Here is a 26,243-nt window from a genome sequence, read left to right as displayed (position 1 = left end):
CCTATTTAAATATCATAAATGCTTATATCTTATTGTAACCTGTTGTGGGACATTTATCGAGTGGGTAATAAATCTAATTAATAATAGTAATAATAATTTTTTTATTTTCAAATACCTCATTGGTCAAATACCAACATTTCCCAAACTGCAGGCAGAGATACACTGGTCAAGACAGGAATGCTGTCCACGGCCTAGAAAGTAATCTTAACAAATCACTTTTATGGTGAGATTGAGAACACACCATTCACCCATTCATTCATTCATTCATTCATATGGGGGGGGGGGCAACCGTATTGTGACCCTAGACACCTGAAGGGCTTACAAGCAGTGCTGCTTTCAAGCACCAGTGCATTCTGGGCCCTAAGATTTGAACAGCTCCGTGGCTGGAATCCTGACTCTGAAGATATCTGGAAGCTCATGTCTCAGCTCCGTGTGTGTGTGTTGCCTGCAAAGCAGCACCCAAGTGCCTCGAGACTGTTTTGAAATCTGAATCATGGTACAGCGTCCACTGGGGTGTGAAAATGCCGCCTATGAATATCAAGCACGGCCAAGGCTTAGCAGCTGTAGGGCCAGATTATGCTGAGCGTGTGACACACAAAGAAGGTGATATCGGACTGGAATAATCTTTTCCAAACAACAGAGCAATCCACGTAGCTTATGTTGTAAAGTATGACACGGTTAACCCTGTCGAGTCAATGTAAGGATGCAGTAATGGAAGGCAAGTTGCTCTGTCCTTAAACAGTACTAAACATGTCAATAGCTACACTACAGAATTCAGCCATTTTGTAGTGAAGAAGTGCTGGAAACCTACTCTTCTCAAACATTTGTGTTTTCTTTGTCATCATCTTCGTTAAGAATCTAACCAACCAGTCTTCTTATTCTTATTCTCATATGTTTAATTGGTATGAAAGTAAAGGTAAAGGTATCCCCTGTGCAAGCACTGAGTCATGTCTGACCCATAGATCCCTTTGACTTGCATTTGAAAACAACTGCTAACCCTTTACAATGTAAAAGACAGCATCAGCTATAAAATCAGAGGGCAACAGCTAGAAGTGAAGCACTAAAGTAGCAACCAAATCACTTACCAATAGTTTTCCAAGGCAAACAAACAACATGTTTTTACCAATATCCTGAAAGTGCCAGAACAGGAAGCTCGGCCACGTGTTCCATAATGAAACCAATGCAATGGCCCTGTTTCCTGAAGTATTTGAAGATGGGCTTTCGTTGAAGACCAAAATGTTTAGGCACATTCAGAATTATGTGCCCACTGCAAAGAGCAGAAGCATTAGTGAGCACATTAGACAAATTCATGGAAGATAGGCCGATCAATAGATATTAGCCATGACAAGCTAAAAGGAGCCTCAAGTAAGGAGACATTTCTAATTGCTGGGTGTTAGGAACAAATGACAGGGCATGACTATGAAACTATAGCTTGCTTCTTCCTACGTATAACAATGCTGGATGAGATGGACTATTGATCTAAACCAACCATAGGCAGTTATTGTATTTTTATAACATAGGATTTATGAACACATGAAGATCCTTTATTTAGAATCAGACAAATCACAGGCCCACTAGGTTAGCATGGTTCATTCTGACTAGCAGATACTCTCCAGAGTCTCGGGCAGAGAAAGGTCTGTCCCAACATTTTCTGAGATACCTTAACCCAAGAGGCTGGACCTAGGACCTTCTACATTAAAGGTATATGTTCAATAACTAAGCTACAGCTCCCCTGGGAGAAGATTTCCTAGCTCTCCATTCATAATCCTAGCCATTCTGTTATGCCAGCATTTTTACAATGCAATCCAATGCAGAGTTTCTTTAGTCTACTGAAATAAGCACATAGGACGGTGCTGTTAAAGAATATAGCCCCAAAGGAGATATTCTGGTAGATCACTGCTCAACAATAGGTAGTAAACTCTGGAATATCAAATACTGGGAACAAACATTAAAGGGTTGAATCTTGCAATCCATCAACAGCCATCAGAACCTTCTGATGGATTGCAGGATTCAACCCTCTAATGTTTGTTCCCAGCATTTGGTATTCCAGAGTTTACTACCCATTGTTGAGCAGTGATCTACTCCTCCTAGCAGTCATTTCTGGCCTGGGCAAATTTATTCCTGGATAGCAGCACCCACATGAGAAAATACTCATGTGGGTCAGAAGGCTACAGTGATGAGGGACAAAGGGGATAAAACTGCCCCAGCACAGCTCTGGGAAGGGAAAAGAAAAGGGAAGATGGGGCTATTCCACTGTCTTCATCTTCACTACCGCAGCCTCCTGACCTGTGCGGCTCTTACTCCACACAGGTAGTACAACCCTGGGAATAAGCTGTCCCAAGGAAAGGATAACTGTGGGGAGAGCAAAGAGAAAAAAGGGCCTTACAACTGCAGATCCCTGGATGCAGCCCATTGACTAGAAACAGAATGATGGATTAGAAAGAATGTATTCTTCAGACCTAGCAAGAAAAGTCATGAATTCTTAAAGTCAAAAACTTTGCCACTGTAATGCTGACCATCATTAAAATGCTATTTGGCAGCTGAACATCATAAGCTACTGCTCGAAAGTGGAAGAGAAAAACAACTCTCCAATCATTTCTCTATTTTCATTGCCAGATACATTAATACAGGTAGCTAACAGTCACTCACAGTATATGTTAGTGAGAGCAAGAGTGATTTGCACCTGTATGAAGTGCTATGAGCCAAAATAAGATTGAAATGCTTTCCCCCTTCATTCGCTGCAGCTGCATCATCTGAAGAAAATAACAAGTTTCCAAAGCCAAATGGGGAACTCTTCTAAAGTATCTGCTATACTATGAAACAGATTGACATTCACCTAATTTAATCTTTGACATGCCAATACGCTAATTATACTGCTTGCCAGTCTTCTTTAGCAGGATGTTATTCATTGTAAAGTATTCTGGTTCATATATAAAATGGAAAAACCAGGTATGTGATGAAACTTCAAAGACTCTTGTTATTTTCCTTGAAACATTTCCTTCCCCTCCTTCTTTTGTTCATAGAATACCACTAAGAAATGGGAATTCCATTTGATCCTTCATTTTCTTTTAAAAAACCACACCCCTGCCTATTAAGTGATCTGATTTGAATAGCCTCGGCCAGGAGTAGCCAAACTGTGGCTCTCCAGATCCCCATGGACTACAAGTACCAGGATCCCCTGCTACCACTGGCCTAGACTATCCTGATCTAATCAGATTTTGAAAACTCAGCACAATTGTCCCTGGGAGACCACTAAGGAAGTCCAAGTTTGCTTCATGGCAGCCAGCAATGACAAGTGACCTCTCTTTGTGCCTTGCCTTGAAAATCCTGCAGGGTTTTCATAAATTGGTTGGGTTCTGTTTGCATTTTCCACCACCACCTGACAATGTTGCTCTTGGGGGGGAGGGGAGTTTAAACTAGTTCAAGACCTTGATGTGGTCATTCATACCTGCCAAATGTCTCTACTTGGGTATAGATTCTATTTCCAATACCCATCCTTTGTAAGTTGTGATACTTTAAAACTGTTAAAGGCTTTCACTGTTTTCTTCCTATTTGTAACAATGCTGGATAAGACGAACTATTGATCTGAACCAACTATTGGCAGTTCTTGTATTTTTATAGTTTAAGATTTATGAAGACATGACACGGTTTGATTCAGTGTCAGACAGTTTCTAGTAGGTTAGCAGTTCATTCTGGAAAGATTTATTTTGGCATGGAGAAATTCCCATCTTGCCATGTCTTACTTCTAAAGATTCCAACCACAGTTACTAGCAAAACGTCAGGAACTACAACTACCAGACCATGGCCATACAGCCTGGAAAATCCTCAACAGCCTACTGTACCTTTGCTGTCCCTGGTTTTGGGGAGGACATTTCAGGGGATGAGCACGTAATTTTCTCTGCCCCCTCTGAGAGCCAGTGTGGTGTAGTGCAGGAGTCATCAACCTGTGGTCCTCCAGATGTTCATGGACTACAATTCCCAGGAGCCCCTGCCAGTGTTTGCTGGCAGGGGCTCCTGGGAATTGTAGTCAATGAACATCTGGAGGACCACAGGTTGACGACCCCTAGTGCAGTGGTTAAGAACAGTAGCTTCTAATTTGGTGAGTTGGATTTGATTCCCTGCTCCTCTGCATGCAGCCAGCTGGGTGACCTTGAGCTTGTCACAGCCCTGGTTGTGCTGTTCTGACAAGCAGTCCTGTCAGAAGCTCTTTCAGCCTCACCTACCCCACAGGTCATCTGTTGTGGGGAGAGGAAGGGAAGGCGATTGTAAGCCACTTTGAGACTCCTTCAGGCAGTGAAAAACAGGTTATAAAAACAACTCTTCTTCATTGGAGCCTTGCTGCACTTGTGTACTAGTTTCTTAGGAACTGCCTACTTTCATCAGAGCTAGACCATAATGCACTTGCTGAAAACTTATTCCCAGCATTTTGTTGGTCTTAAAGGCATCACTGGACTCAAATTGTCTTCTGGGTTTTTTCCCCACCATTTGCACTCTATACTTGAGGTGTGATGGGTTGTCTGGAACAAGGAGAAGGTCTTTTATGGTAAAAAGGCAAAAATCTTTTTCCAGGAGTAGATGATTTAATTTCTAATTGCAACTAATGAACGAGAATAATGAATGAGAATAGTTTGTGTGTGTTTGTGTGTGCGGGGGAGGGGGTGTTGCAAATAAAAACGAGGTAGTTCTAATGGTGTCTCCTCCGCATAAATTGTTTTGTTGTTGTTTAACAATCATGGCAACCACAACAATGCAGAGTTTACAAAACATATGGAAATTACAAAGTCCTTGCTCTGGGGAGTGTGTTCAGTTAGAGAGGAGGCAAGAATTCAGAGGTTTGCACTCTAAATATGCAGTTTTATTGATTATTATTTACCTATTCTTATTTTTTTTTATTATCTTGTGTATCCTTATTGATTCATTTAATGGTTTCTTTCTATGCCAGCTGGCATATCCGGCGGTTAGCAGCCTCAAGCCTTTGGAGAGAGGTGGCTTTCAGATGGCTTTATTTTCTTATCATATTTAAAGCCAAACACTCTTTAGCAGCTAACCTTAAGACCAACAATCTCTAAATGATAACAGAGAACTACTATAGAAATTTTGGTAAGAATTCCTGAAATAATCTAGGAAAGGTAAAAAGGTAAAGGTAAAGGTATCCCCTGTGCAAGCACTGAGTCATGTCTGACCCTTAGGGTGACGCCCTCTAGCGTTTTCATGGCAGACTCAATACGGGGTGGTTTGCCAGTGCCTTCCCCAGTCATGACCGTTTACCCCCCAGCAAGCAAGCTGGGTACTCATTTTACCGACCTCGGAAGGATGGAAGGCTGAGTCAACCTTGAGCCGGCTGCTGGGATTGAACTCCCAGCCTCATGGGCAAAGCTTTCAGACAGCTGCCTTACCACTCTGCGCCACAAGAGGCTCTTCTATGAAAGGTAGCACTACTCATATGCTAACATTATACCGAATGCCACTGTTTTGTACCACCGAGGCCTATATGTGTCTAGTGCTGTAAGACATGCTGGGTTGAATCCACTGAAGCCTTTCTGCAGGCTGGAGGATTTCCCTTCTCCCCCTTCTGCTTCAGTCCACCATGCCGCCTGAAATGTTGTTCTACAGCTGCTCCACTCGAAAAAATATCCAAAATAGCTTGATCAATAAATGTATGTGAATTAATGAGAGAAGGCCACCTGAGTACTGTTACATGACTGTCTATGTGATTCACAGTATCTAGTTCAAACAAACCGCTGATATAAAAGAAATGTGTAACATTTTCCTTGTTTCAAATAAGCATACAGTGATCTCTCTCCTCTTTCTCTTATTTACCTTTGTTACAGGTTTTAGGGAATAAGAACATAAAAGCGTGCTAGATCAGACCAATGGTTCATTTAGTCCAGCATCGTGTCTCACACAGTGACCACCCAGTTCCTCTAGATCAGTGGTTCTCAACCTTCCTAGTGCCGCGACCCTCTAGTACAGTTCCTCGTGTTGTGGTGCCTCTCCAACCATAAAATTATGCAAATGTTCTTTCACAGAAATTAAACTGAAGCTGACCAATGGCGTGACGATCCATTGCTCATGATTGTATATAGACAGGTTTTTTTCTGGGGTTTTTCAGTTAAGTTCTCACCTTTTGTCTCAGCCAAACTCGCTCTTTTCCGCTGCTCCAGACAGACAAATGCTCTATCTCAATCTACCCCGCAAGGCTGTTGTGTGGATGGCACCCCCCGGCCAAGCTGCTTGCCCTGCTGCGACCCCTGTGAAAGGGTCGTTTGACCCCCAAAGGGGTCCTGACCCCCAGGTTGAGAACCACTGCTCTAGATGGCCAGGACATAGAGACCAAGGGTTTCCCCTGACATTGCCTCCTGACTCTAGGATTAGGACCTCTGAATGTGGAAGTTCCCTTCGGTCAACATGGCTAGTAGCTCCGTGGATCAATTATTATTATTTATTAAATTGATAAGACAGCCGTCACTTCTCCATGTATTCAGTGGTGGGATGTTGTGGAGATAGGAAGGGATGGGTGTTTGTAGGCCTCTTTGGGACTCCTTTGGGTAGTGAAAAGCGGGGAATAAGAAACCAGCTGTTCTTTTTCAATTTTAACTCTTCTACTACAGAACAGCACAGCTGCCCTATGACACTTTAAAAAACCCCGTAACTTCAGGATTCCTCTGCAAACATCCATGCTCTCCCTTCCTTCTGTCATCCTAGTAACTGCTGGAATTATGCTTCTTTGATTTTGATCTTTATTACCCAGTTTCTGTGTAACAGAATTCCATTTTTGTCCCTCTTCCATATATCATGGAAGTATATATACATAAGCTACAGAATAGGTAATTACATGGAACAAGAAGCCTTTGTATGTGTAAGACATCAAGTCACACACAAAAAATAGTAATATTCCTGTAAATATTTATTCAGGAAGAAACAGTCTTAAATCTGTGGGCTCCCTAAGACAACTGGCTTTCAGATCCCAAAGTCAACAATGTTATGGGAACCAGAAATACTGAACACAGACTAGGAAACTTATATGCATGTTTGAGACTCAAGCCATGACACACGATTGGCGCTTGATAGAGGCCCATGATAGGACCATGGGTCTGCTTGTTGCTTGGCTGCAAACCAGGACCTGGTAAATCCCAGGATTCTAGTCCTTTCTCTGAGCTAAAGGTTGCTGAGTGTCTGCGGACACAACAAATAACTAACCCTTGTGCAAGGCACACATAAAGGAACATGCAGGCTCACAAATCAGGCAATAGACTTTAAAGGTATATGTGCTCCTCTTTAAAGAGCATCTACGCTCTTAAATTGCTTCATTTCTGCCTTTTCTCCTTCATTTTTATCAGTTTTCGGAATACCAGTGCAAAGTCCTTTCTTCCATAAAGATTTCTGGGACATTTGAAGTAATATTGTTAACACCAGATAAATTACTTAGAATTCAGCATCTCCCGAATTCTCCTGAGTCTCCACAAGGTCATGTCTTGTCTGTCTTGAGGAACAACATGTCTGACTGAATCTGTCGCAGTAAGGAAAAGGTGGGGCATTAGGTCAGATATGATCACCAGGTTGATCCTTTTTTTATTATCACAGAGGGCATCCTTAACCTGAGGGAAATGTGGATTTTGTCAATGCATTCCATTTTTCATTGCATGCATGATAAGCAGTTAAGCAGACGTGCTCTCAAGAAACAAGGACTCTGTTAAAGAATACATGCACACACATTCATCTTTAGTAACATAAATAGAAGAATAAAGAAATACTGGAAAAGTCAGGCTGAGGACAAGTGGAAACTTTACAGAACAATAAAATATTTGGAATAGCTATGTACAAAGGTGCTGCAAACCCATGAAGTAAGCAAAAAGAAAAAAAGGAAAAGGAAAAGAAAAAACGGGGGGGGGGGGATTACATTCAGCCGTTATGGTTACTAATTAGCTATTGGTCTCTCTGTTTCAAATTCAGTATTCACATTACTGGATGGAATGTCAATTCAATTATACACATTTAAGGACACTTTAAAATTAGTCTTTGCTGACAGTTCACATTCCAATTTGAATGTGTGTAAACTGTGAGCGGAAGTCACTGAGGTCCAAAAGATGGAACATTATCTTAAATATCTGAGCCCTGGTGCAGTGGAAAACCACATGATACAAGTAACAACTGGTGAGCATGCAGTGACAAGTATAACTAAGCTCTTAAGTCAGTGCAGGAGAGATTAGCTGACTACCACCTGTCAATGGCAGAAGTACATCCAGATGTGTTCTTATTTCATTACGTTTCTCTTTTTAATGCAGTAACAGAAAAAAAGATGCTTAAAATTAGGAGACCTATAGACGTCATGCCAGGCCACATGTTACAATCACATGGTTCCCATGGAAAGCCATTTGTGTGCTGCCCACTGCCCACTGAATAAAACAGGAAGAGAACCAGCAGCAGAACTTTATGTTTGGGCTTTTTCTGATTTTATTTTGCTCTTTGCAAGATTCTCATCCAGTTCACAGAGTGATCCTCTGAAATTCAATGTGACAAAAACTCCCCCAAGCCAAAATAAAAGAAATACGTGAAGTAAAATTATAAACATTATGAGCAACTACCAAACCTCTTATAATATTTCAGCTTATTACATATGAGGTACCAAACCACAATAATAACCAAAGATTTCCCATGTCATGCAGGAAAAATCAGTGAAGTCCCCTAAGAGAACTTGATTATTAAACATACAAGTGTGCACTGAACTTGTACACACAATTGCATTCTTAATTTCTGCACTCATTAACTGTGATTGTGTGTGGAAATTGAATAATTGAATAATTACCCATAAAACAGTTAATTACAATTATTTGCATGCATAATTACCTGATCTGCACGTACAATCATGTTAATTATGCACACAAATTAGTTATCACATAATTGCATGCCTTACCTTATTAAAATATAAAGCCAATTCATTTTATTTCAAATTGAGCTGGTTCAGTGCAGCATATGTATAGATACACAGGCCCATACACACACATGTTGGCATTGGTTTGGGATTTCTTATACAATGTAGGCAGTATAAACACTGGAATTACCATTAACAGAAAATCTCAGGTCACATTTCTTAAACTATATATATATATAGTGAACTGAAGTGAACTGAAGGTATGCCCAGCTACATGCCCCAGAATCCAGTGCAATGTACTTGGTAGAAATATAGCCACTCCTGAACGGACAATTCAAATTGGAATGGATTCCTTCAAGGTGGAGTATGAGAATCATTGGCTGTTAGGGATCTATGAGTAGACTCAGGGGGACTGCATAGCAGTGGACAATGCTCTTGACCTCAGAATTCAGGCTACAAAGAAGCATCCTGCTTTCACATGAAACTCTATATTTTCTAGCTTTGACCAACCTTCTTTGTAATCAAAAGATCTAGGATGCTGTTCATTGACACTCTACACCAGGGGTAGTTGAAACTGCAGCCCTCCAGATGTCCATGGACTACAATTCCCATGAGCCCCTGCCAGCATTTGCTGGCAGGGGCTCATGGGAATTGTAGTCCATGGACATCTGGAGGGCCGCCGTTTGACTACCCCGGTTCTACACAGATCAGTTTCTGCAGAATTTTATGACAGAACCATGTTAAATTAATTCGTTTTCTTTCACAATTAAGAACACCAAGTTAGGTAATAAGATAGTGCCCAGTTTATAAACAGTAATCTAAATCTGAAGAAGACTTCCCTCTGTGTTTAACTAAGGGGCCTCCGAACACATGTATTTTCAGACTTGTTCACTCTAATGATCGTGTGGAGAAATGTAAATGTTCATGTGGAGAGTATTTCTGACTAGATTTAGAGCCCATTTTATTTCTAAATAAAATGGGCGCTAGATGGCAGCGGCCTCCCCCACCGCGGACTGGCGCAGGCTTCCCCCTACGGCTCGATGGCATGGTGTGGGTGAGGAGGCTGGGGGCGGTATCTGTGGGGCGGCAGAAAGGGAGCGTGGGAGGTCTTACTGCGGTTGCTGGCGGATCCCGGGGCAGCGGCGGCGGCTCCTGAGGGTCGGCAAGGCGCAGGCCCGGCGTTTAGCGGGCATTGGTGAGGCGTGCCTGTGGGGGGGGGGTCGAAGACGGCAGGAAGCGTGGAGGCGGCGCGGCGCTTCGGGCGGTAGCGGCGCCATTTGCAATCGCCGTCTTCTCTCTGGCACTTCCGAAATGGCGGCACTTCCGAAGATGTTTAAAGGGGAGTCCCTGCCAGCGGCGCGCAGGCCGGCTGGCGGGGGCTCCCTGCCCGGCGGTCTGTCGCGGCGAGACGCTTTGCGCCTCTCGCCCCGTCAGACCGCCGGGCAGGGAGCCCCCGCCAGCCGGCCTGCGCGCCGCTGGCAGGGACTCCCTTGGCCGGCGGCTTGATGGGCAGGGCGGATTGACGCGCGGCTTGACGGGCGGCGGTTTGATGTGTGGCTTGACGGGCAGGGAGCCCCCGGCAGCCGCGCTCCGCGCGACTGCCGGGGACTCCCTCGTGGGGCGGCCTGATGCGGCGAGAGGCGCTTCGCGCCTCTCACCGCGTCAGGCCGCAAGGCAGGGAGCCCCCGGCAGCCGCGCTTCACGCGACTGCCGGGGGCTGCCTCGGGCAACTGATGCGGTGAGAGGCGCTTTGCACCTCTCGCCGCGTCAGGCCGGGAGCAACTGCGAGCCGCGCTGTGCGCGGCTCGCAGTTCCTGGGGCTGGGAATCGGAGGGACCAATCGGCAGGCGCTTCGCGCCTGCCGATTGGTCCCTCCGATTGTCTGTCATGAGGAAGGGTCCAATCTGGACCCTTCCTCATCCCGGACTCATCCCGCCCCAGGACCCCTTACTGCTTTATTTAGTCCGTGGCGCCCGTGGCGCCACGGGCGGTTTACAGATATTTATATCTCGCCTTCTAGTCAAAGTTTTCAAGGCAGCTCATGGCTCATTAAAAAGATAAAGTATAAAATACAGTAGCATACATTCTTTCTATTCACAGTGAACATTTCTTGCCAATTCCTCTCTTTCTCACTGAGACACCTATTTTGACTTCCCCTCTCCATGATGTTCCTGTGGGTCCACTGACCCATAGGGGCACACTATTGGGAGGGCATAAAAGACTAAAATAGGTGAGGGGACACAAGAAAGTTACCACATATGGAGCACAGTTCCACATGCACCTCATAGGCTCCAAGAACATATATATAACAATCATCATCAATACTGAATAAAACAGGAAGAGAACCAGCAGCAGATAGTAGCAAAGACAGAGATTAGCCAAACAATATTAAATAAACACAAAGATAGCCAGAGCAACCAATATGTCATGTGCCCATGTCAATCTCTGCTGGTCTTCCTGAGGCTGTCCAGTAGTCAGGTTGCGATTTGACCATTTTTAAGTTGCATTTTTGGGAATCCAGAAAACTGGATTTACCACCCTACATCTTGCGAACCACTGGTTAGCAACCAGTGAACAACCAAGGATAAGACTGTATGGAGGAGGAAATGTGCAGTAGTCTCAGTAGATTTGTCCTGTCCTCTCACCCACCCTCCCCTCTCCAGTTCCTGCTTCGAGTAATTTTTTTTTGTTTTTGCAACGGTGAAATAAAATCTTTAAAGTGTCCACAGTCTTTCTGGGATCAGGCAGACAAAACACAATGCCTTTTCTGTTTTCTGGAGGTGGGGAATGAGTTGGGAAAGAGGGGGCAGGCGATCGGGGTCTGAGGACCTTGTTTTAAAGCCAACCATTAGCATAAAATGTCTTTTTGTGTTTCAGTTACCTATCCAGCCTTCTAACAACTGGGGCAGGCGAAACAGCCCCTTTTGTGTTTTTTAGGGGTGGGAAAGGAGCTGGAAAAGAGGTGGGTGTTCTGGCAGCCTTCTCCCAATCATACAGGGGTCTGAGCACCTTGTTTTATAGCCAACCATTAGCACAAATGTCTTTTTCGGGCTCTAGTTATCATGTTCAGGGTCTCAGAAACCCACCCAGACGGAAATAAACTGCAAAAGAATAAATTCTAAAGGGGGGGGGGGTTGCTGTACGTTCTAGCATTTCTCCATAGCAATAGCGCAGTGTTGATTTCTATTAAAAATGCATCTGTGTTGTGGCACTACCGCATAGCGACATGGAAGTACCTTTAAAAAAAAATCAGGCCTGGGTGGGAGGGAAATTCTTAGTCCACGAGAGAACTGCTGTGCTGCGATTGGTGGCTTGCTGTGATTGACAAAGCCAAGAAGCAGCGGGAGAAGTTTGTGTTGCTTTCCCTTGCAGCCTCGTCAGGCGGCAAAAAGTTGCAATGGGGCACAGGGAAAATGTGAGAGGGGTCTCCCCGTTAGGGGGGATGCAAACGCTGGATTTACCATCCCACTTTGGTAAGTAGGAAGCCACTCAAGTTTTACCCCTCTGTGCGGAAATGGTCCAAGTATCCCACCTGCATGCCTGTGCTTCAATGCAGCACAATGTAAATGTACATACTAACTCTGCTCATGCAGGCTCTGTCTCTGCTATCAGAAATGCTAGAAAAGCAGCGTTCTTAGCCAGAGAGATGGAACTAGCATACATACAGCCTGGATACAGAGGATTTATGCAAATGTGTTTAGAATGGAGTTGGGACCATTGTCCAGTCTCAGCCTTTGTTGTCTGTACAGGTACTGCAAAATACTTGTGTTTATTTACTTTTAATCTTATCTATCCTCAAAGGCATTTCAGTGTAGCAGTCATGGTTCTCCCTGTCCTCCAGCAACTAGATCAGAATGAAAGTAAATAACTAGGCTAATGTCACCCACAGAATTTCATAGCAAAGTAGAGATCTGAACCCTAGCTGTGATTATGAGCTTATTCTTGCTACATTTTTTTCAAATTTATTATTTATTTATTCGTTTTATTTATATAACACCCTCCATGAAGGCTCAGGGCAGTTTGCATGAAACAGAAACGATACAGGTAACTCAGTTTGTAATAATGTGATAACAATAACAACAATATAGCGATAACAATAAATGGCATTGTAGAATGGTAGAATACTAGAGAACATTAATCAACTTGTACTGAGGCCCAGTAGTTTGGGCAGATCTGTAATGATTGTCATCGGAGGGAGGCCTGGGAGCCAATGGGAAGCGGTGGTTCAGATCAACCTCAACTGAATGCCTGGTGGAGGAACTCCCTTTTGCAGGCCCTGCAGAACTGTTCAAGTTCCATCGGGACCCTGATCGCCTCTGGGAGCTCACTCCACCAGATAAGTGCCAGGAAGGAGAAAGCTCTGGTTCTGGTTTGGGTCAAGTGAGCTTCCTTGGGGCCAGGGACTAACAGGAGGTTGGAAGTGGTAGAGTTCAAGGCTCTTTGAAGGGTGTAGGCAGAGTGGTGTACTGGCCCAGACTGCATGTGGCCTAAAAGGTGATAACCAAAAGCTTAAGCCTGATCTGAAATTCGACTGGAAGCCAGTACAGCTGCTGGAGGATGGGCTGGATGTGGGACGTCAGGGGTTTTTTTTGAGGACCCTGGCAGCAGCATTCCGGACCAGCTGTAGTTTCTGAATCAAGGATAAAGGCAGGCTGGCATAGAGTGAGTTGCAGAAGTCCAGTCTAGAGGTGACCATCACGTGGATCACTGTGGCTACATGTTCTGGGGCCAAGTAGAGCACTAGTAGTTTGGCTTGATGAAGGTGGTAAAATGTCAGTCATGCTACTGATGTGATCTGAGCCTCCACTGAAAGGGAGGCATCAAGAATCCCCCCCAGGTTCCAGGTAGAGTGGGTCACTGATGGTTGCACTCTATCCAGTTGACTCTGGTGCTACAGGCCCCGCGAAGCCTTAAACTGGGGCCGCATTCAAGTACTATATCTGCTTTTCTGTCAGAGCAAAGGTAGGTGCTGCTAACTGGAGGGAGAAGGAAGCAGAAGCTTCATTTTCCTACCCCATGGTTGGAAGTGCACCTTCTGGGCACAGAGGCAAATATTGTGGTTGTATTCCCTGAACAGTAACTAGGAGGCTTCTTGATATGTTTCCAATTTTGCAAGAAAGATTTCTTAGGGACTGTTGTTGAAAACTTCATTGTAATGAATTGTGTGTGTGTGTGTGGTGGTGGTGGTGGGGGAAGGTTACAACAGGAACCAATGTAAACCAGATGTAATGAATACTTACTATTTGAATAATGAAAGACCTGGAATTTTTTTTAACAGAATGAGCTGGATTTTAAAAAAGCACAATACAGTCGCTACACATACAGTCGCTTTCCCCTCTGTATCTACGGCCCTCTTGATTGCATCTGGCATACTCTACAATAGTGCTATTGACTTAACTAGGATTATTTCAGGGTAAAGAGTGGTTAGATTGCCTGAAAAAAATGAAAAGAATAGATGAGCTTCCTCTGTGTGTGTATGGTTGTGTAAAGGAGGTATTCAACAATCAGCAGCTAACATACAGTTATAATATTGGTTAAGACATCAATATAATAGTTAGAGGAAAATCATTTGAAGAGCCAGGTGTCAAAATATGTCAGAAAGCATCACTTTAGTAGTTTACAAGAAGAACAAACCCTACGCCATCACCAGAAGGCATTTTGCTATATTCTGACTGACTATGATGTACTTCAAATCATTTAGGAACTCTCAGATGGATCTGTGAACCCGTGAAGTAGTTTTATTTCCAGAAGATCTGATAGGAATATATCATTAACAAATATTGTCAGAAATGGATGGAGGTAAACAAAAATATCATATACCCTAATACTAGATACTTTACAAAGTAGGCAGTGAAAGCTGCCTGGAACAGCTGGCCTCTTCCCAACTGAATAAACCAGAATCCCAAAAAACAAACAACCCCCAACCCTGTACAATACTCCCCTCTAGACTTTACCGTAGGGGCACACCTATAAAGCATTCATTTTGTCCAGTCAATGGAAATACTAACCTGAACAGGCAGAGGGAAAGCATACATGACATTGTAAATTATATACAGATCATCCCACTGAAAATGGCTTCTCATGATGAATGATCCTTCTGCTGAGAGCCAATATGGAGTAGTAGTCAGTGTGTTAGACTAGATCTAGGGAGAGCTCATCATGAAGCTCATCAGGACTGCTGTAAGGATAAAATGGATCCCAGGAGAACCATGTTTTCCAGCTTGAGTTCTTTGGAGAAAGACAGGATAAAAACAAACAAATGTTCATCATACATGGACCATACCTTGTAAAGCTCTGCTGTCAAATTATGACACCAGCAACCAGGAATATGGACTGAGAGCATGGAGATGACACAGGTCTACCTAGTAGATTGTTGTACAATGTTACGGCCAAGGTTCACTTGCCACAGGGAAGCTATTTGCAGTAACATCTCTATAGCAAATGTAATGCATACACCAGTTTTCAGACTTCGTAAGAACCAGCACATGTATTCATTGGACAGTGCAGAATTATCTCTGTATCTCTATGCTATTGCTTCAGAAGCATGATGGGTACCACAGTGTCAGGCTGTTGGTGCACTAAGGCGGCCATCTTAAATCAACAAGCTTACTCCCAGGAAAGTGTCCCTAGAATTGCAGCTTAAATACCTGACAAAGCACTAGCAAACTGTCAATGAAAAGAGTATTTATTTACAAGTTGATTTCTTTCTTCTTTTTTTTCCTCTAGAGTCCTTTAGCAGTGCACAGATTTAGGGTATAGTTCCTTCAACCAATTCTGGTATTCAGTATAATGATTTCTGATTATTAAAATGTAGAGCACAAATGGTAATCAGGACCCCTTTCAATGCAAGGGCTGATGCTGAGTATGTCCCATCAGCTTAATCACAGTGTGCAATTCATGCAGTAATGTGGCATAATTGCCCCCTACAAAGTTGGCTGGAGGGCTCGGCTTCCACATAATACAACTGGACGTTGTGAGCTTTTCTTACTCCACATGCCTCCTTAGAATTCAAAATCCTTTGCTGAATTCCTCAGGTACAATAAGACTCTCCAATGAGGTTGCCTTAAGGCGAGGCCCTCTTCACTCTCCCCTTTTCTTTACAATCCCTTTGTCTCCCCGAGAAGAAAAACAAAAATTAATAATGTGTGTTTTTAATTCCACATTGCCAGCCACTTTTCTTTTACCTTGAGATCAAGTCTGATTGCCATCTCTTCATATAATTAAATCTATTCTTTTGGCAAGGGTAGATTACTGAAAGCTGCTGTAGGAAGCCTTCCATTTCGGCAGGTTTCACCCCACAGGGGGCTTATTCTCATTTTGATGCATGGGGAGTCGCACGTATAAGTCACTGCACATTATCAGACAATGCCTTCTTTAAAAAATCGTGCACACACAAAAACAAAAACAGAATAAAAACTCGCATTCAGAAATACACAACATGCAGACAATGGCCCTGTGCATTATTTCAACACAGTGTGCAGCCTGTGAAGTTATTTAACAGTCACTTGGAGCACAAAATTTACTTGCCGTTATGATATATAAAGTTTTCAGCTTCAAACCTTTCACCAAAAATAATTATCAAATTTATCTTGGCTAGCGGAATTATTCATTCTGGAAACATCCTCGGATACTGAGATACACTAGGGACCACCTTTCCCAATATGTTCCTCAGAGATGTTCCTCAGAGAGCATGATGTTCTGCGAATGCCAGTCTGCTGGTGATCCCTGCCCCTAAGGATGTTCCAGTGGTTTCAATGCAAGCCAGAACGTTTTCAGTTCTGGTTTCAACCTGGTAGAATAAGTTGCCAGCTGAGATAATTAAGATAGAGAAAAGCAATGTATAAGAACCAACTCTTCTTTTTCTTCCTGTCCTATTCACTACAGAGATTCTTCACAATAAAGGACACCTGTTTCTTTCCTAAAGCAACAAACCTTATGTGAACTTCATTCCCTAAGCAGCATGCCTATTCTACAGTGCAAACAAAGCTTTAAGCTAACAAGGTGGACTCAGGAACATTATCGTCTAAATAAAAAATTAATGGCATAGAATTTATCTAATTGGGGGACTAGGTTCATAACTCCCACTGGAGACTTCCACTAAACCTCAGGGGTCTCAAGTCTCCTCTCCAGACCAGAATTTCAGGGGGTGCAAACGGCTGTGGTGGCAGTAGGATGAAAAAGGTCAGGAAGTTCCCTTCCAAAAGTGCTGCTGTGTCTGCCTATCTTAGTATCCAGTTGTCAGAAGTGCCTTTTCTACAATATATTAAGTAGTCAGTGGGGAATGTAGATATGTTTCTTGATGTATATTGCTTTTATTGCCTGTTCTTTTTTCACTCTCCTTTCACTCCATCCCCCATCTATTTTCCAAATGTTTTGGAGACGACAGGCTATTGTCCTTGATAAGAACCTGTTGATTTCACAGGGCTCCATTTTGTTTTGTCTTTGATGTTCTCCCACTGAATCCTGGATTCTGAGGGAAGGAGGTGGGGAGTTTGGGGATAAAAGCTGAGGCTTTATTCTTACAGGCCAGTTCTGGCAATGTATTGGGTTTTCTCACATACTTTTATTAATTCGATCTTCTGCATCAAGTCAAGAATTCGTCATTGGGGGCAATCTGCAGAACCCTCACACCAGTTTGGCCAACATCAAGAGGGTGTATGCTGAGAAGAACTGGAAAGCATAGCTTCCATGCAAGTATAAATTTCTTGTAAATTTGTTATGTCTGGTGTATTGGGTTTTGCTTTCTCTCAGTCTGTTTAACCTAAACATTGGGTTGGATCCACTGAGCTTTTTCAGCCATAGAGAGGAAATCACCAAAAATACTTATGCTTTGGATCATGGTACCTCCATGATAACAGCTATGATGGAATGGGACCATTAATAAGGTTGGGGATTACATGATACTTAGAGAAAGAGTTGGCTGGTTCCAGTGACCTTGCTCCATAAAAATGAGGGTTACGGGTTACGCATAAAAAGGTAAAGGTACCCCCTGTGCAATCACTGGGTCATGTCTGACCCTTAGGGTGATGCCCTCTAGCGTTTTCATGGCAGAATCAATATGGGGTGGTTTGCCAGTGCCTTCCCCAGTCATTACCGTTTACCCCCCAGCAAGCTGGGTACTCATTTTACCAACCTCAGAAGGATGGAAAGCTGAGTCAACCTTGAGCTGGCGTTGGGATTGAACTCCCAGCCTCATAGGCAGAGCTTTCAGACTGTATGTCTGCTGCCTTACCAGTCTGCGCCACAAGAGGCTCTTGTATGGATTGCGCATATTGGGGACCAATTGGTCCAATGCAAATAAAACAATTAAAAACTTGGAGGATGCAGTCAGGACCAGTGGGCTTGAGCATGACTCATCCCCTCACATGAACACCCACATGAATACTTGCTGTGAAAACAGTCTTGAATTTTCACCTTTTAGAAAAGAGGCCCAAACAATACACTAACAATGGAAGTCAACTCTATTTAAAATGGAAACTCAGTAACTGATTTTCTCAGGGCTCTTAGAGCTTTTGTCACGAGGCATTTATGTTTCCCAGAATAATTAATGCAGGAGTTCTCAAGTATATCTTGGCAAGGTCATCTGAAGATTATTCCCTGAGCTGCATTGTTTGAAAAGGAGGAGGGGAGGAAACCCTTTGTTGTGTGAATTGTAATTTCTCTAAGCATGCTAGAATAAAAGCTACACTAAATTTGTTCACAGTTGAACTGAAGTGTTTAACACATGAAAACTCTAATTGACAATTCCACACCAAAGTGTAAATTTGTCAAGGAAGGATACACAACAAGTTTTTTAACATCTCTGTGCCGAGCTGTTGTGATTTGGATCTATTACTTCTGAATATTGCATGAAGCTGACAAGCACTTGTCATTTAAAGACCACATGGAGACATTTAGTTTTCCTTTTAGACATAATAACACATTATGCAAACCAGCTTGACAAAGAAAGCTGGAGGCTTGCATTAAGGAAATGGTCAAACATCAGTTACTAATAAATGAACAGGGTGTATTTTTTTTAAAAAAAACATATAAATGGCCTTAACAGAGGAAGAGACACATGAGCACAGTTGTCGCAGTCTAAGATCTGAACGGCTACAGATCACCCCGCAGAAAGGTGCAAAGCAAATTTTTAACAGAAGATTAACACTTCTGGCTCTTCTATAATCAGGGCTTTTTCTAGACATGAACGGAGTTTTAAATAAATCGGTAATAACTCTTGACTGAAGAGCAGTCATATAGAATAAGGGAGGAACAATTTTGAATCCCAGGAAATTAGAAGAGAATATCAGAGCGTCATTAGGTTAAGTAGTGCATTTACTTACTTTGAAAAAAGATAAATGGGTGAAGAACTAGAAGGAAGCCCTCCTTTATTAAATAAACATCGCCCCCACTGGCATAATCCAGGGGAAGTCAGGAGAAAGTTTGCTCATCTCAACTTTTCACATTCTGTGAAGAAGTTGGTGTGGTGTATACAGAAGCACAGTGTCAGACTGGGACCTGGTCACCTGAGTTCAAATCCCTGCTCTGCCATGGAAGCCCATTCGGTAAACCTGGGCCTTTCACAGCTTCCCTCATGAGGCTGTTGCAGTGAGGATAAGGTAGCAGAAGGGAGAATGATGTGATAAAGCTGTTTTTACTAACTCTGCAAATTCCCCTGCGTGAGGGGAGAGTACATAATAGCTTGTATGCTTGACCAGAAATCATAGCTTGTACTCTCTTGCAGCATGAACTGCAGTTAACTGAAGGAAATCAGAGTCCAGTGGCACCTTTAAGACCAACAAAGATTTATTCAAGGCGTGAGCTTTCAAGTGCAAGCCCTCTTCCTCAGACCAACACAACTACCCACTTGAAGTTAACTGAAGGGGTAGAGCAGACTCTCTCAACCAGGGCTTTGTGAAACCCTAGGGTTTCTTGGCGGCCCCGGAAGAGCTTCCCAAATGGTTGGGAGTTAATTCATTTATATATATTTTTTTAATTTGATACACATGTATTATTTTATTTATTTATTAGATTTTTATACCACCCTTCCATATGGCTCAGGGTGGTTTACATACAACATCATGGAGGGATACATGGAACGACCTTACATATCACATAGTCAATACATCAACAATACTCCAACAGTGGTTCTGAATAACACAATGGTCTTAAACAACAACAATATAACTGCAATGGTAACTTGGTTAAAGCCCTCAGAGCGGTCTGTATTGGGTAATATGACCATATACGGTTTTGTTGACCCCCCCCCCCCAATGGCCAAAGAGGGGGCGGGGAGGAGAGGGGCCTGTACACAGCTGAACTTCCCAACTATATTCTTCTCAATTGTGCCACTTCTAGGGTTCCTCAAAGCCTGAAGAATATTACAGGGGTTTCTCAATGGTAAAAAGTTGAGAAAAACTGGGTTAGAGAGAAGCGTTATAGTTTGTAGAGAGTGTTTCCCCCCTCCTTCCTCATGGACTGGTTAATTTAGTACTGACAGATTGTATCATTCTCCTAAGTGTGCAAGCAGTGATCCAGGGTGAATCTTTTTCCAAGGGCACTTGCTGGTTGCCAGCAGCCATGACTGGGGAATAAAATTAAGGTTGCCATCTGGTCAGGAGAAAAATGATCTGCCCTTATAACAGAGGCTTAATGTATGCAGATAGGCAGTGGAAGCATCTCGTGGCATGCAGGTAAATATCATCAACTGGCATGTGCTACAGATCAAACTAATATTAGAAGGGATAGCTAGAGGCACCAGTTTAAAAGCTGGCAATCCTAAACAGTGTGTTGCAGGTGCTCCAGGAGTGAGACAAAACTATGCGATCAACAGAGAGGTGGGTGAATAAGAGGCCACAATTTCGTTAACTCTGTTTCCAGTTAGTTTGGTTTTTGACAGCACTGTGACCTTAACTATAAGTCTGTTAAGTCTGACCTTAACTATAAGTCTGTCATTCAAGAACTACTATAGACCTCCAGACTCCCTTTGGGCCCTTCCTACATCACATAGACTGAGCTATCACATGATGGAAACAAATCACACATATGAACACACGGAGTAACCTGCCAGAATTTTGTTCCCCCAATCCTGCTCTTCAGCAGTTGAGCTGGAAGGAAGATCAGTGCAAAACAGAGGCCATGCCACATATGCAGCATTATTAATATACTAGTAATCAAGCCCGCTGTAATTAAAATACAGCGGGCGCTAGGCAAGGGAGCCCCCGGCAGTCGCGAGCAGCGCGGCTGCCGGGGGCTACCTTGGCCACGTCAGGCCGCCGGGCAGGGAGCCCCTGGCAGCCGCGCGGTCGGGGGCTCCCTTGCAGGCGGCCTGATGCGGTGGGAGGCGCTTTGCGCCTCTTGCTGCGTCAGGCCGCCGGCAAGGGAGCGAGCCGCGCTCTGCGCGGCTCACAGTTGCTTCCTTGTCGGCAGGGCGGGAATCGGCCGGGCCAATGGTCTGTCCGGAGGAAGGGGCCAATCGGCACCCTTCCTTATCCTGGACAGAGCCCGCCCTAACTCCTCCCACTAAGCCCTTATGGCTTTATTATTTATTATTTATTTATGGCTTTATTATTTATTATTTATTAAGAACCAACTCTTCTTCTTCTTCTTCTTTATTTAGTCCGCGTTGCCCACGGTGCTGTGGGCTGTGTTAAGACTAGAGGCAAAGCCAGTCGCACCCAGGGAAACAAGGGGTGCTAGGATGCACACCTGCACTGTGGCCTTCCAGGGGGCTGGCTACATCGCAAAAGCTCCTGCCCACCCCTGGACTCAAGGTGCTGCTGGGAAACAGTTATCTCCACCTCTTCATGTCCCCATGGCACTTCTTTGTCCCATCTACAGTTTCCTCATTTTCCATGCCATTGGTCTCAAATTTGCTTTGTTGTGATGGTCATGTCAAGATTGCAAGACCAAGGTGTCATGTATGTGGAAAAGGAAAGTCTACATCTCCCCAGTTGTACCTACATCTGCATTATTTCCCCTGCTGCAATTCTCTGTGATGGTTATCCCCAAAGCAATCCTCCCTTCTCAGACTGCAAATTGCAAAGCTCACATGACTTACTCACAAGTAAACATTCCCAGGGCAGAGGCTTTTCCAGGGCCAGCAGGGTGCTGTTTCTGGGCCTCCTATAGCTCCCCCCTTCTGAAGACACACAAGGGCTGCACCAGGAAGCAGCTCGCTCTCCCCTCCCCCCATGTCCACCAAGTTGAAAGAGGCCAGGGCAAGTTATTGGCAGCAGGGCATGCTCTGAGACCAGCTCCTCTTCTACCCAGCAAACGTCTGAAACTGGCAGGAAGTTGGAGGTGGAGAGCTGATCCCTTATCAGCCTTTCCTGGCTCAGAGCTCCCTCCTGATTGGGCAGGCCATTCCTGGCTGACAGCTGACAGCCATCTTCTATTGGGGAAATACTTTTGAAGGTGCCAATCAGGTAGGGAATAAGTTATCTGCATGCAGTTTGAGCTGATTGGCCCTCATTGACAGAGTGCTCTCTATTAGCAGCAAATCCTCAGAAAGGGCCAATCAGGCAGGGAGTGAGTTGTGTGCATGCAATTTGACCTGTCTGGCCCTAATTGGCAGAGTGCAGTTTGAACTGATTGGTCCTCATTGGAAGAGCGCGCTCTTTCTCTCTATTGCCAGCACACCCCCAGGGAGGGCCAATCAGGTAGGGAGTGAGTTGTCAACTTGAGCCTTATTTTGTTTAATGATGATATATTTATATTTGTAACAATAAGCTATTTAATTGGATCAGAATTAGCTTCCCTTTAAGTGAGGTGTACTCCAATGAAACTACTGTTTTTGTGCCTTATATTTCCTTTTTCATATAAGTGTTGCACATGAGAAAAAGAACTGTAGCCTAATTCTTGAACGGCTGTTGGCATTCCTTTTCACTTGTGAATGCACTGCTCCCATGGCACTGCTACTCATATGCTTGTGCAGCAGGCCTGGAGCCAAAAACTTTTAATGGAGGGGGGAGCAAATGAGTACATAATTGGCCATTATTATTTATTTTCTCTGCTTTATATCAGCATGAGTTTACACACACAATCCTTGCATACTTTTTTAAAAGCAGGAGTTCAGGGGGAGTCTTTGGCCTTGCTCACTGCTCATTATGTTCTAATCAATTGCATAGTGGATTCACATTTGGAAGATTTATGTCAGGTTTCACACCTTTTTACCTCAACTCCTCACTTGAAAGACTTGTATAGATTTCACATCCACCTGGGTGCTGATTGGTGGGGCACGACAAATGATTGATGGGGTCCAGCCCCTTTTGGTGCCATTGTGGCTATGGGCCTGTTGTGCAGCTTCAGTCTATGGCAGGGATTCCCAACCAGGGGCCCAGAGGGGGGCCTTTCCCTCCTACCTTAATGGACTTGGCCACAAACAAAGGAATGGGCTGCCCCTGCCCAGAGGGCTTGGTGGGAAGGCTATGGGTGTAAAAATCAAAATGGGGGCGTTGGTTGCAGTATGGTATGGGAGTTTGGGCTGTCTTCTCAGCTCCTGCCCTTGCACCCTACATGAGGCGGAGCTACTGTAATAGTAAAGGCGTGTGTGTGTGGGGGGGGGGGAGGGAGTGAAAGGAGGGCGAAGGGTGCAGGTGTTGATGACACTTCTGGTGACATATCAATTCCGAGGGTTGTGGCAGGGAGGCATGGCCAGCTGGCATCACTTCCGGGGGTCCTTGAAGCCTCCCCCGCTCTTAACGCCCTACTGAATAGCAGTGCTAGACTGTCGAAGGGCCTAATTTCATCCTCTAGCCGGTTTTATTCCATCTTATGTTTTTGCTTTAGCTATTATTTCATCTATATTGATCGATACTCGGCATAGGGGGGATAGCTATACCAGGTCGCTGCCATCTTCATCTTCATTGTCATATGTGTAAATTGTTTTAATTATTTTATGGGGATTTTAATTGTATGGATGCTTTTATTGTGTTAACTGCCCCGAGCCAGTTATGGGAGCGGCGGTATAAAAATAGAATGAATGAATAAACAAACAAACAAACAAATAAAATCTATATCAGGGGCTCCTGTGCAGTGAAAAAGGCTGGTCTATGGTTACGTACATCCAACAAACATGCATTCTTCCACACTGGATTCATTACAGCTACCTTGCCCTCTAGCAAATGAAGGGAGGAAGTTTGTCTATTTTCCAGGTATGACTTCTTTAGTCTTGTGATGCTTTAAGCACACTGGCTTGGAAAGAAGCCCCACTGAATGCAGTATGGTTGCTTAGGAGGCATTCAGGCACCAGTGATTAGGGGAGCAGTCCTAATAGGCTTGCCTACGTCCAGATAATAACTGGAGATCTCTTGCTATTAAAGCTGACCTTCAGGCAATAGATATCAGTTCACTTGGAGAAAATAGCTGCTTTGAAGGGTGGACTTTATGGTATTATACCTCATTTAATTCTTTCCCCTCCCCAAACCCCATGCTCCTCAGGTTCCACCCTTCAAATATCCAGGTATTTTCCATCCTGGAGCTGGCAACCATCAGCAAGTCTATTCAGATGTTTTAGTGACCGGGCCTTATTCTCAGTGTCTTTAGGACTGCAGCCTGTATCAGAGCATAGCAGAAATCATATTAAGTTTGAAGATGATACAGAATTAGATATCTCTCAGAATAACCCTTGGAATGAAATATACATGTCTGGTGCCATCATATGAAGTCCCAAGTAAATTTGGCTCAGATCCACCTTCCTTGAAGCAGAAAATCCATTTGATTAGAGCAATTAATATTGAATGTTTGACACAGTTTTAAGTTAGGCAGCGGTTTCCTAGAGGATAAAGGAGACAGAAACTTGGAACCTGCTCCATCATATTCTCATTACTAAATTTAGCCACAAGGAGAGAAAAACCTTTTGGATTTAGCACTGAATCCATGTTACAAACATCTGTCTTCATTTCTTACAGGCAAGGAAGCTTAGAGGGCAAGGCAAGGCTAATTCTTCGCATTTAAATGTCAGAAAAGCAAGGAATGCCTAAATGATACCGTTAATGTCTTGTTTTTTGTTTTAAAAAATACAATTGTCACTAGAATTTCAATTAGAATAATCTATGTTTAATTTGCGGTGGGCTGCATTTTTCAAATAAGCCAGCAAACCCACTCTTCCCTGCATTTAGGGTGGCTAAGTGGTCACTTTTCCTTGGGCGTGATTAAATGATTTTCCTTTTTGGCTAGTTGTTAGATTGGGGCTATTTTCATATACTGAAGGGAATAGATGAGAGGCCTGTTTTTAACTGTTTAGTGCTTTTTAATTTGCTGCATCTTTGCAGCCAATTTTAACTTTAGTTTCCTGCCCAAGCATGATACAGAGTAGGCATGTGTACACAATCCAGACCACTTTGGGTTTGGAGGAACCTGATTTAGACCATTTAAAACCATATGAAACAGATGTTTCGGATTCTGGGCCAGCTGAATTCTTTTGGAGGTATCTGAAATATTTTGGCCATTAAAGTCAATGACACCATTAAAGTCAACAGATTTTTAACAGCCAGAAATCCAGCTTCCCTAAATCTACCCCCCACAATCCAAAGGCCCACCCAAAAATCTAAAAGCCCCCACCTGCAACCACCAATAGACCCCAATAAACCAAACAATAGGCCCACCACCAGCAACAAACAACAACTACAGATTACAGTTTAAACAATAACAGCCCTCCAAGAAGAAACCAACAACTGAACAAAACAGATTAAACAGCCAGAACCGACCCACCTCATCCAAAAGGAAAATAGAAGGAAAGAAAAACAGAAAAAAACTCAAAGAATCCCAAGACCCCTGCAACCCATCCACAGAAACCTGAAGATTAAAGGTAGTTTAAAAATAAAAGTTAGTTCTACTTTTAAATAGAAGTGAGAAGAAAAGAAAGAAGAGGAAAAAGGAGAGTCCCTGCTGTAACATCCACCCGAACCTCTTCCCCCTTATTTACCTTGCCTTGTATTTCAGCAAGCTAATTATCCTGCAAGACCAATTTGCAACGCATCTGCAAAATACATTGCAATGATTGGCTAGGCTCCTCTAGGAAGCATAGCCATTGGTCTGCCTGCCTCCCCCCTCCCCTTGCCCTCGGAGCCCAGGCAAAGGCAGGAAACAGAGAGCAGGAAAGCTACAAGGCAGTTGCCACACTCTACTGTCCCTTTAAGGTTGGCCAAAACACCTGAAATGATCCAGAACTCATTTCAGACAGCCATGTTTTGGCCATTGAAAATAATGGTATTTGGTGTTTTGGACAATTATCAGCCATTTAGTGTCCTAATCAAGCCTGATTAAGCTGCCCATGTCTAATACAGAGTGCAGATATAATGAAGAAAAAAGTAGATTACATAGCATAGCACCCTTCTTCCTGTCCCATACCTTTTGACTTAGGGAAGTTCAGCCAAGTAAACTTTAGCAG

General features: G+C 43.7%; 1 long non-coding RNA gene across 2 annotated transcripts in view; it reads right to left on the bottom strand.

Moving 5' to 3' along the window:
• The window catches only part of LOC143836793 (uncharacterized), a 108,912-nt gene that overhangs the window by 14,470 nt on the left and 68,199 nt on the right, over positions 1-26,243 (bottom strand). Inside the window, exon 4 of one of the 2 annotated variants that reach the window (XR_013230740.1) lies at positions 15,024-15,100. The exons of the other annotated variant lie outside the window; for it this stretch is intronic. This is a non-coding gene — a long non-coding RNA (uncharacterized LOC143836793). Of the gene's footprint in view, positions 1-15,023; positions 15,101-26,243 lie in introns of those variants that run through there. 2 annotated transcript variants of the gene reach the window in all.

This window comes from Paroedura picta, chromosome 4, assembly GCF_049243985.1.
Source record: "Paroedura picta isolate Pp20150507F chromosome 4, Ppicta_v3.0, whole genome shotgun sequence".
Taxonomy (NCBI): domain Eukaryota; kingdom Metazoa; phylum Chordata; class Lepidosauria; order Squamata; family Gekkonidae; genus Paroedura; species Paroedura picta.
The sequence above is the reverse complement of the archived record's forward strand: the minus strand, read 5'-3'. Positions and strand labels throughout refer to the sequence as shown.